The sequence below is a fragment of the Lissotriton vulgaris genome, chromosome 10 (assembly GCF_964263255.1).
Source record: "Lissotriton vulgaris chromosome 10, aLisVul1.2, whole genome shotgun sequence".
In the NCBI taxonomy this organism is placed as follows: domain Eukaryota; kingdom Metazoa; phylum Chordata; class Amphibia; order Caudata; family Salamandridae; genus Lissotriton; species Lissotriton vulgaris.
Window position 1 is genome coordinate 417,864,826 of NC_141698.1, and position 13,146 is coordinate 417,877,971.

General features: G+C 44.5%; 1 protein-coding gene across 1 annotated transcript in view; it reads left to right on the forward strand.

Moving 5' to 3' along the window:
- FBXL16 (F-box and leucine rich repeat protein 16) overlaps window positions 1–13,146 on the forward strand; it is a 304,232-nt gene that overhangs the window by 12,687 nt on the left and 278,399 nt on the right. The window lies entirely within an intron of this gene.

Here is a 13,146-nt window from a genome sequence, read left to right on the forward strand (position 1 = left end):
GTTTTTTACTGATTTTTACAGATAAATACAGACAGAAAACAATGTTTTTCCTGCCTGTGTTTATTTTTATAAACAGAAAAATACGGAAAATTGACCTTTTTGGGATGATTTTTTCTTCTGTCAATCATGAGTGCCAGGTCAGAAGGTGTACAGATTGAGAGGTAGGGTAGAGGAAATAAGACAATATATTACCTAATTAAGCTTCATTAAGTGTAGATCTACAGTTACTGATTCTATGCTACAATGGAAGTGTTATTCAGATAACGCTATTGCACTTTATACTTCTGAAACCTTTAGGACATTCAAATGTGATTATACATTTATCAGTTAAATAAATGTGGAAAATACCCATTGCAGCTTCATTTATACAGAAAACACAAAATAAAAATGGATAAATACAGAAAAAATGAGCAAAAAATAAATATGGATAAATAAAGACGCAAATGTTGAAAAAATAAATGTAAATGTAAATGTCTTTGTACTTGTATAGCGCACAGCTACCTGCAGTGGGTCTCCCGGCGCTTGTACGAATACCGCAAGGGAACCCTTCCTGGTTTTCAATGTGAAGTGTCCACTCCTGGGCACCCTCATGGTGAAACCAGGCATCTCCGGCACTGTGGGGGCCGTTGTGGAGACTAAGCAAGCTATTGCCCAGAGTTGCAGCGTGGGACCCATGATTAGAATAGGCACTGAGGCGAGAATATCCGGTCAGAGGAATTTATGAGCCCAAGACCCACCGAGGCCGGAATCGTACCCTGGTCCCTGGCCGGAGTTCTGCATCAAGGTCTGCCTCCTCTAACCATTGAGCCACACATACCATAAAACTGGGAGCCCTAATCATAATACTAGCGGTCCCAGCCTCAGTACCACAAGACCCATGTCAGTACAACCAGAGAGCCCAGTATCCTTCTATGAGAGATCCCAGCTTCAGTACCACAAGAGCAGTCTCACAACAAATAGAGAGTCCAATATCTGTACTACGAGAGCCCTGTATCCTACTATGAGAGAGCCCAGCGTCAGTACCGCGAGACCCATATCAGTCTCACAACAACCCGAGAGTCCAGTATCTGTACTATGAGAGCCCAGCAACATAACGTCAAAGATAGCAGCTTCAGTACCACACAACCAGGGTCAGTACAACCTGAGAGCCCAGTATCAGACTATCTGAGATCCCAGCGGCTGGTGGTCGAGAGGAGGGAACCATGGGTTGAAGAGTCATCTCATATAGTGGGGGGTTTGTGTTGTTTGCAACCCTCCAACCCCCCTGTTTTTTGCTGCCAGTGCGCCAGGCCCATCCATGCAGTGGGTAGTGGGTAAGGTCGGATTGGGAAGGCGGGTAGTCGGGCATTGGGCAATGATCTAGTGTCTAAGGGTGACATTTGGGCCGGTTTTTAAAGGGCCTCTGCTTCATTCCTGCCCAGCTAGGCCATTGCACTTCAGGCTACGGTGGGTGGACGACAGTCGGGTGACAATCGCCCTTATTGGGGATCAGGTATTGCTCCATTTGTTTTAGTATTCTTACCTCCCCCCGCCCCCCAATGGGCCGGCTTGGCCCAGAAGCAGTGTCTTGCCCCTGCCCACACCCCTGGCAGGCCATCACATTCTGACAATGGTGGTTGGGGGAGGGTGGGACTATGCAGGGCCTCGATGAGGAGGGTCAGGTGATTTCTGGCTATGGGCCATCTACTCTTCAGCCCCCACTGGAGCATCAGTATTTGTTACCTTTTTCTTGACCCCTTCACTGCAAGGCCATCACCGCAGTGAAGTAAGAGAAGTCTTCCTGTAGGGTGTGTGTGTATTTGCATAGGTCTCGCTGTGGGTCGATCTTTGTCAAGCTTTTATTAAACTATAGAGGAGCTGGCGTTACAGCCAAACGTGCCTAACTTTGGAAGTGGGAAACCAGGTTCCAGTCCTAGCCTCGGCTCAACATCTAGTTATTATGGGAAAATCATTTAATCTCCCAATACCTGAAGTAAAAAGGAATTTGAACTTGTGTATTGTAACTGGTGCAGAGTACACCTTATGTAAAACTATAAAAAATCAATTAGAAAAAACAGCAATTTATTCATATTATCAGATTCTGCAAGGATCAGAGCATGCTAATTAGAGAGCACTTTTTCTATAAAATAATCAAAATCCTTTTTTAACATGGCTTTTCTGTCTTTGTTTAGTTCAGCTATTAGTCACGAATGAGCAAAGCAGCTTTAGAATACATTTTAAAGTTCTTTCACCTTACGTTGACTGTTTAAAATACATACTGATCAGAGGAAAAACGACAGACTGTCTGTGATTTTCTTCATTTTCGCACTGGCTGGGTTGTTAAAATACAGGTCATGTCGTTAAAAAAACGGCCAGGAAGCAACCCTAGGCAGGTCAGGTATGGTGGCCAATGGGACATTTTATCTCACCTCGCCCACCTGGCCAAAATGCAGTGCTTTTACTTTTCACCAACCTTACTGATTCTATAGGCTTTACGATGCTTAGGTTACCAAACATTTCCCTAAAAACGAGTCCAATGATACTAACCAAATGATGATCCATGAAAGGGCACAATCCTCGAATGTGGGCCACTTTTTTTGTGACTGCCGGGCCTGCACTGGCTACCCATCAAGCAGAGGGCCAAATTCAAAGGCCTCTGCATTACACATAAGGCCCTGTTTGGACAGGCGCTTCATTACATCAAGGAATGCCTGGAGAAGTATGCCCCCTGTTGCTCACTAAGGTCCTCCACGGAGGGCCTTCTTAAATGTCCACAATTCAACTACACCCCTAAAGGCGGTCGTGCCTTCTCGGTCCTTATGCGCCAACTTTGGAACAGGCTGCCTGGTCTTCTTCGCTCTGAAAGCTGCCTCCTTCCATTCAGTAAGAAACGTAAGACCCTATTATTTACAGAAGCCTGGGCATAACACCCCCCCCCCTCTGTGATGCAACTCTTCCTGGAACTTCCGTAGATCTTTTTGAAGCGCTTAGAGACCTGCAGATATTAAGCGCTCTACTAGTCAAAATTACTATTAACATTAACATTAATTGTAATCTCAATCCGATCCTGGTAGTGGGGGCTGCAGTGGGACGTGACTTGTGGGAGCAGTGCGTGACATCAAACGCACCTACCATGCATTTATACAGCACAAGCAATGCACTGGACTGATCGCACAACACCAAATACAAAAAAAAGAACAAAAACAAAAAAATGATGTGACATGCGCCCCACAAGGTGCACCTTGCCAGCAGACGTCCATATACACTATGCAGCATACACCTCCTAACGGGCTGACATAGCGCCCTGCATCCCAAGGGGAGAATCGCAGGCCACAGATACTATCTAATAGGTCCTGAGAAGTCGTTACTGGCAAATGCTCAAAAGTTGTTGTTGTTACTGTTAAACTTTGTCATAACAACCATCTGTTACAGACCATCAAGTAGTGCAAGAAACAGTTTGGACTCAATTATAGACTTGGTGAGCTTACAGGAGTGAAATATTACAGGAACAGTTGTGGCATCTGCCAGGCATGTATACATCCAACTTCCAAAATGTCCTGGTGCTGCAAATTTTCTGTAATAGTATGAGAATGTTGCATGCATAACTCCCTGTAATTACAACAAAATTGAACATTCAATTAACAGATGTATTAGAAAAATAAATTTAAAAAATCAGAGAGCCCAGCGTCAGCACCACAAGACCAGTATCAGTACAACCAGAGAGTCCAGTATCATATCACCAGAGAACCCCGCGTCAGTACCACAAGGGCAGTGCCACCCTGTATCATAATACTAGCGGTCACAACATCAGTACAGCAAGACTGGTACCAGTACAAGCAGAGAATCCAGTATCTGTACTAAGAGACCCAACCATCAGAGATACCAGCTTCAGTACCACAAGGTCAGTGTCAGTACCACCTGAGAGTTAATTATCTGTACTATGAGAGCCTATAATCATACTATCAGAGATCCCAGCATCAGCACCACAAGACCAGTATCAGTACAACCAGAGAGTCCAGTATCGGTACTACGAGACCCAGTATCATACCACCAGAGATACCAGCTTCAGTACCGCAAGAACAGTGCCAGTACAACCAGAGAGTTCAATATCTGTACTATGAGAGCCCAGTATCATACTATCGGAGAGCCCCGCGTCAGTACCACTAGACCAGTGTCACCTTGTATGATAATACTAGCGGTCGCAGCATCAGTACCTCAAACTGGTATCAGTACAACCAGAGAGTTCAGTATTATTATTAATATTATTATGTTTCTTAAATAGCGCCTGAATCGCCCCCGAAGGGGTATCTCCGCGCTTGCCTTGGGAACCCGTCCTGGCTTTTCCCTGTGAGATAGCCCCTACAGGGCATCCCCAAGGTGAAAGCCAGGCATCCCGCCACGGGGGGGGGGCCATTGTGGAGATTAAGCAAGCTTAATGCCCAGAGTTGCAGAGTGTGAACCCATGATTAGGTCAGGCACCGAAGCGAGAATTAACGAGTCCATGGACATTTGAGCTCAAGACCCTGCCGCGTCGGGAATTGAACCCTGGTCCCGGGTCTGACCTCTGCTTCAGGGTCTGCCTGCTCTAACCAGTGAGCCACACTTCTCCAGTATCTGTACTATGAGAGTCCAGTATCACACCACCAGAGATACCAGCTTCAGTACCACAAGACCAGTGTCAGTACCACCTGAGAGTCCAGTATCATATCACAATGTTTACCACAACACTTTTTCCCTGCAGGGAATTACAACGCAGTCGTTACAACGACCTCGTTGTAATCCTGCATACCATTACTCCGCAAGTCGGAATAACGACTTGCGGAGGGGGGAGAAAGTGTTGGATTTAAAATCCAACACCTTCCCTACTGTCGCACAGATTGGAGTTGGAATAGTAAATTATACTATTCCAACATCCAGCGCCCCCCCTCCGCAAGTTGTTGTTACGACTTGCGGGGTAATGGTATGCAGAATTACAACGTGGTCGTTGTAACAGCCGTGTTGTGAGTCCAAGCGGGGAAAAAGACTACGTGATAACGAGGTATATTCCCACAAAAGCAGTGCCACCCTGTATCATAATACTAGCGGTCCCAGTGTCTGTACCAAAAGACTGGTACCAGTACAGCTAGAGAGAATAGTGTCATACTGCCAGAGATGCCAGCATTAGAACCACAAGACCATCATCAGTACAGCCAGAGAGTCCAGTATCATACTATCAGATACCAGCTTCAGTACTGCAAGACTAGCATCAGTACTGACACAGAGTCCAGGTTCATACCACCAGAGATCCCAGTGTCAGTACCAACACAGAGTCCAGGTTCATTCCACCAGAGATCCCAGTGTTAGTACCAACACAGAGTCCAGGTTCATACCACCAGAGATCTCAGTGTCAGTACCAACACAGAGTCCAGGTTCATACCACCAGAGATCCCAGTGTCAGTACCAACACAGAGTCCAGGTTCATACCACCAGAGATCCCAGTGTCAGTACCAACACAGAGTCCAGGTTCATACCACCAGAGATCCCAGTGTCAGTACTAACACAGAGTCCAGGTTCATACCACCAGAGATCCCAGTGTCAGTACTAACACAGAGTCCAGGTTCATACCACCAGAGATCCCAGTGTCAGTACTAACACAGAGTCCAGGTTCATACCACCAGAGATCCCAGTGTCAGTACTAACACAGAGTCCAGGTTCATACCACCAGAGATCCCAGTGTCAGTACTAACACAGAGTCCAGGTTCATACCACCAGAGATCCCAGTGTCAGTACCAACACAGAGTCCAGGTTCATACCACCAGAGATCCCAGTGTCAGTACCAACACAGAGTCCAGGTTCATACCACCAGAGATCCCAGTCCCACTACCAACACAGAGTCCAGGTTCATCCCACCAGAGATCCCAGTGCCAGTATCACTGGACCAGTCTTAGTACAGCCAGAGAGTCAAGTGTCTATATTACGAGAACCCAGTATCACACTATCAGAATTCCCAGCGTCAGTACAACACCACCATTATTAGTACCAACACATGGTCCAATATCATACCACCCGAGGTCCGAGTGTCAGTACCACTAGACCAGTATCAGTACCACCGAAGAATACAGTGTCGCTAACAAGTGAAGCCAGTACCAGAGCAATGAGAGAACCATATTATCAGTGCCAAGACAGCCCAGTTTCACTCCACCAGAAAGCCCAGTATCAGTACCACGAGAGACCGCTATCAGTACCAGCATAGATCCCAGGATGAGTCCCCTCAGGGACCCCAGCATCACTATCACACAATTAGTATCTGTACCACAAGCGAGCCCAGCATCAGTACTACAAAGGACCAGATTCAGTAACACCAGAAGGCCTAACCTCAGTACCGCCAGGGAGCCCAGCATCAGTACACAAGAGGCCAATATCAGTACCACTAGGGAGGCTAGAGTGAGTACTTTCAGATAGAAGTATCAGTACCACTAGAGAGCTCCACATCAGGGGCACCAGATACCCATGAACAATACCAGAAGAGACCAGTATAGATACCACCACTCGGCACAGTGTCTGAGACAACAGAAATCCTCCCCTATGTCAGAGTTACCAGAGTCCCAGAAATCAGTTCCACCTGGAATTGCTGTGTCAGTATCTTCTTTAGACCCAATTAACTCTTCTCCTAGGATACCCAGTCACAGTGGCAGCAGAGGCCATGGAATTCACTAGTATCAGGCAAACAGCATCAATTTGCCTTACATCAGACACACCTTTCATCAGTACCACCCAGACACGTCAGAGACCACAAATCATGCCTGCTGAGGCCACAGCATCACCATCATCTCAGATACAAAGCAACAGTTTCACTGGAGGTGGCATCATTAGTATTTCCAACGAGATTTGGGATCATAGGCACCAAAGACTCTTTGTACCAGTGCGATCAGAGACCCTATAAATCATTGTGACCAGGAGCCCTTGCTTCAGTGCCAACATAGACCTTATGTATCCTTGTGACCTGAGGCCCCTGCATCAGTGCCACCAGAGTCTTTATATATCATTTTGACCAGAGACCCCCTGTATCAGTGCCACTATCGACCTTATATATCATTGTGACCAGAGACCCCCTGTATCAGTGCAACTATCGACCTTATATATCATTGTGACCAGAGGCCCCTTCTTCAGTGCTACCTAATACCTTATATATTATTGTGCCAAGAACCCTCTGCTTCAGTGCCACCTGAGACCCTATATGTATAATTGTGTCCAGAGATCACCTGCATCTGTGCCACCAGAAACCATATATATCATTGTGCCCAGAGACCACCTGCATCAGTGTCACTAGAGACCCTATATCTCCAGAGGCCCCTCCATCAGTACCTCCAGAGACCCTATATATATTTGTAACTAGATACCTGAAAGGTCCTGATATGATGCCTATTGGCCATCTTGCTCCTTGCTGCACCATTCTGTCTTCTCAGTATCCTTTCAATGCCAAGCACTCGTCCCAGGTGTCTTGTGACAGGATCAGTCAGCGGGTCTTATGTTGGGTCCCTACTGAGTTATAGACTGACAGTACAGTTCTACCCAAAGTGGTACTCCTCTTATCATGGGTGACTACCAACCCTTTGATCAGGCCTTGACACCGGTAACCGTTGGTGGCAGCTGAGGTAAAGTTCTGTGGTTTAGGCTTTTGTACCTGCCCCCAAACAGTCCAGCATGACTGGTCATCCTTTGAGTGTGAGAAGCGTGCGCATGGTAATGCGAGGATGCATGAGGGGCTTTCCAATGTGTCGCTGTTTACCAAGTACCCCAGGGTCACAACAGGCATGTGTGCCCACTTTGAGCACCCCTGGGTCACTTTGGTATTACAGAAGGGGCCGCAAACAACTAGGCATCCCCTTCTGTAGTGCTGATAGAGCAGGGACACCTGCAGTGCCAGGGCTGTCATTAGAGCCGTTCCCTCTTTTGCATGTTGGCATGATCGTATGCAAACGAGGGAATCACTTTGCCTCTGCGCCCGCACCTATTATGGATACAGGGGCAGAGGAGAACATGCCTTCAGGAGGTACACTGAAAGTGTGCCATAAAAAGGGTCACACTTTCAGTGAACCTCCTAAAGGCATCCCTCTGGAGGGGGTATTAGGGTCCCATGGATCCCCCCAGATATCCCCTTGCAGGTGGGTACAGTCAGTCACTGCAACTGTCTGCAAGGGATCGCTCTCCACTCTTAAAAGTGCAGATGAGTTGCCGTCTTCGTAGTGAAACAGGAATGGCTTTAAAACAGCTGCTCTGTATTTCAGTTTGTGGCTGCCCTGGGGGCAGCAGATTCACCATAATAGGGCGCACTTTCTCGGTTTGCGCCTGGCATGCCTATTTGAAGGTGTACCATGGTGCAAAAAGGGAAAGTTCACCCTGTGTTTAATAGGACACCTGAGGTTGTATTATGGAAAATGCCCTGGGGTGGCATCGGGCATGTGCGCCCACTTGGTGTGCCCCCAGGGCACTCTGGTATTACAAAAAGGGTCACAGATGCTTGTGCGGCCCTTTCTGTAATACAGATAGCACTGGCGCACATATAACAGCACCGCTGTCATCAAAGGGTGTTCCCTCATTTCAATGGGGGCTTGTCCCATGCAGATGAGGGAATCCCTTTGCCTCTGCACCTGCCTCGTATAATAGATGCGGGTGCAGAGGCAAAGGACCTGTTAAGAGGCGCAGTTAGTGTGCTGCCTGATGCCAGCCCTCTGGATGTAGAAACAAGGGTCCCATGGACCCCCCCAGACATCCTGTGGCCCTCACTGTGGCCTCATGGTTGCTGTAGTCCCAGCCAGTTAATCCAAGTGGTTAGCCTGCTGATTAGTCCCAAATTAACAGTCTGTGTAAACCAAGTGGGTAGTGGCAGAGAAAAGCTGCGTAATGCCACCCCTTTCCGTTTTGCTTGAAAAACCGGCACCCGTGCCATATGTAAATCCGCAGTTGACGGATTCACTGGGATGCTGGAAAAGCATCAGGCCCTCTTCCGCGACCCAGGCTGGCCGCTACTATCAACAACACAAGGATTGCCTGATGTAGAAAAGGACTTCGCCACAGGTAAACTTCAGCCAAATATTGTTTATTCAAGTTAGGAGCAACAAAGCAGCATTTCAGTCCACTGAATCTTTAGTCCGTCCCAACGCGTTTCGTTGCTCACTTCCTCAGGGGCATTGGACTAGGAAGAAACAACAGGCAGGATTTGGCGGCACAATTTAACTTCCAGCATCCGCCTCCTTGGGCGTGGCCCTCACTGTGGCCTCATGGTTGCTGTAGTCCCAGCCAGTTAATCCATTTGGTTAACCTGCTGATTAGTCCCAAATTAACAGTCTGTGTAAACTAAGTGGGTAGTGGCAGAGAGAAGCTGGACTAAAGATTCAGTGGACTGAAATGCTGCTTTGCTGCTCCTAACTTGAATAAACGATATTTGGCTGACGTTTACCTGTGGCGAAGTCCTTTTCTACATCAGGCAATCCTTGTGTTGTTGATATATATATATATATATATATATATATATATATATATATATATATATATATATATATATATATATATATATATAGGTGTGAACAAGAGTACAACGTACTCGAAACGCGTCATTTGAAGGGTCCCAAATAAAAATATCATCCTGCCTGTAAAACGTGGGGTCTGCCTTCTTCTTTCGCCGCGCTGCCAGCGTGGAGGTTCGAGGATTTGTGCTACATATATATATAGTTGTACCGGAAGCCCACGGCTGGTAACACGCTGCTGCATGCGGACAGCCATCATCCCGCCCACTTAATTCGCAGCATCCCCTATGGGGAGATGCTGCGTGTCAGACGAATTTGCAGCAGTGAAAACCAGTGCCGTGTAGCACAATTGCAGTGTAGGGAGCGTTTTTTGCAGCGTGGCTACAAACCAGCTATCTTAGATGCTGCCATGACTAGGGCTAACAGGGCTAATAGGTTGGAACTCCTTGGTTTAGGAGGTGATAACCAGCCAACTGTCCCTGCTAGTGTGTGTGACAATGAAACTACATTGATCATTGGGTATAGTAACCAGCACAGATCAATTGAAAAAATAATCAGAAACAATTGGTCTCTGATTTCAACGGATCCTATACTGGGCACTATTTTGCCTAAACATCCCAGCATCACATACCGAAAAGCAAAAGCAATGAAAGATAGTCTGGAATCTAGTAGCCCAGAAGTCGTAACTGGCTCCTGGTTAGACGACAGCAAAGGGTTCATACGATGTTCTAGCTGCAAAGCATGTAAGCATGGTGTGAGTAAAACCGAGGTAGTTACACCCTTATCTCCCACACCCATCAAGATCCAACAAAAACTTAGCTGCAAAACAGAGTTTGCGGTCTATGTTTTAGAATGCCCATGCGGGCTTCGGTATGTAGGCAGCACTCGACCTCAGGTCCATAAGTGTATATTACAACATCTTCGTGCAATTGCACATGCTGATCCTACATACCCAGTAGCCAGGCATTTTGAACTAGCGCACGGTAAAGATGCATCAACGTTGCGCTACTTTGTTATAGATTGCATCCCCCCACAAAGGAGAGGTGGTGATAGGGAGGCCCAACTAAGAAAGCTGGAGACCCGCTATATTATCTCCCTTGACACCAAGACACCTCAGGGTCTCAATATGGGAGAGGATTGCTACACACATCTATAACTTGTACATACCCATGCTGTTATTGTCTTCCAGTCTAACCTGAACCAATTCCATGTGTCCTGTAACTTGAATCCAATATGGAAAAGGTATTACGGCTATTATCCAACATGAACCCTGGACCCTCACATTGTTTGACCAATGTTTTTAACTTAACTTTTTGAAAAATTAATGAATTAACATTACTTTTTGCACAATTTCACTTTACAGTAGCACTTTTTTGTCATTGTGTCATGTGATAATTTTGTAATAACTGTGTTGCACAACTGATTATTAGGCGGTTAACATTTTATCTTGTAGCAGCCCACATGGGCAGTATTTCTACATGTATTATCCGATCATTTGATACCTTGGTACAATATGATTTGTGGCCTGTACTATGTATACTGCAGTACTTGTTAACAAATAATGGTGATATCAAATTTTCCCGACAAGTACATAACTTGCATGGCGGCAGTTTTAAATTGCAATATGAACATTTAAAACTACTTATAGGCTTTTAAACTTTTTTAAACTTTTTGTACTATCAATAAGTTTATTTATTTATTTATTTATTAGCCATGCCATGAATCCCAACATTGTAAATCTAATGATTGTTGATATTTGCTTTTGTGCCACTTATGCATTTATGCAGTTATTGTACAACTATATTGTATTACATTAGTAAGTTGAGTATGTCTTCGCTTTCTATCACATGTGATGACTTGTATTGCACTTTAAAAGGGGTGGTCATCCCCCGTGACGTTTGTCATGTGATCAAGGCTATCTCTAGCCGAAACGCGTCATGGCGGATTGGTGCTGGGCTGACATTTAAATAAATCTATTTGCACCACGTTTGGGTCTTGCCTGTTCCTGACTGACAGTGTGGCTGACTGCGCTGCGCTGCGTTGTACTGGGAACTACACGTACCTCATATATATATATATATATATATATATATATCTATATATATATATATATATATATAGATATATATATATATATATATAGATATATATATATATAGATATATAGATATATATATATATATATATATATATATATATATATATTCAGCAAGGTCCAATTTTCCAATTGGAAATGAAAACGCACTCACTCGGATGTCTTTTCAAAAGTTATATTTTTGGCTCTTCGGTAAATTATATTTGGATGGTCTCCCATCAGTATTGCCAAGGTTTGGTTTGATTGCATTAAAATTCCCCTTTTTTAAATTGTTTTGCTTACACATTGAGCACTTGGAAATTTGAATTTGTTTTTGAATGGTTAAAATTGTGATAAATGAACCACATTAACCAGAATGCACTAGTAAGTTTGAAATCACTATGCATTCAAGATAAAAGAAGGCTCAATGCTAAGGCTCACCATCCCGTGATCAAGCCTTTGGATAAGGTGAAACGCGTTGGTCTTTGGGTAAAAACTTGATCAATAAAGCCGCTGGAAACGTTTGAAAAGACATACGAGTGAGGGTGTTTTCATTTCCAATTGGAAAATTGGACCTTGCTGAATAATTATCAACTGACCCTGTCGACAGAAAACGCACCGCGCTAGATAGTAAGCGCTGGCGTCAATGTGGGTCAAACTTGGTTTGGAGAGATATATTTGTATGTATATATGCAGTATGTGGACGTCCAAAACTCATCAACTCAGCCAAACAGACAAAGCGAGACCCAGGAATTGGTGCAGTTTATTTATTTCTTAGCCCAACACCAATCTGCCATGACGCGTTTCGGCTTAACGAAGCCTTGATCACATGACACCGTCATGGGGGCTGGCATACCGTTTTTAAAGTGCAAGATGCCGTTACGTAATGAACATAGTAAAGTTACTGATACAATTAACACATAATGCGTTAAAAAAAGACTTTCAATAGAGGTGAATTAAAATTGATTTCTACATTTATATGAATATATAACAACCTCTAAGTAGTATTGCACAAATTCAGGTAAAAATACATTGGTAATTTAGAATAATAATAAAACATATAAATACATAAAATGTTTTAAAATATAAATATTCCCATTCCTTGCCAATGATCAACCTAAAAAAGTCTTACCAATTTTATTAGGTGTACAATTCACCCAACCGTATGCCAAATAACAGCAATAGGGGTACTAATACATGTATTGTATAACCAGTACCAAGAACTATTTCTTTCATTGGTATCTATCGGAAACAACTATCAGTAAAGCCCAAGTGGGCAAAAAATATTATAGTGTGCAAAGTTTATATCATTGTGAAAAATACAGTAAAGTGCATATTTAGTAACGGTTTATACATTCATATGAAGGACAAGGGTTATAGTTCATTAGTTGTTTTAAGTTGCATAGCTTCAGGTTCATAATATATATATATATACTTACCTTTTGGTATCTTGATTTCAATACTTTGTCCTCAATATTTCAATACTACGATGTTCTGTCTTCGATATTCAGGAGTCGGACCTCTGGCTGTATAACGAGAGCAGAACAGTCAGCCACTGCTCTATGTTCTCTGTGCTCAGCTTGACAT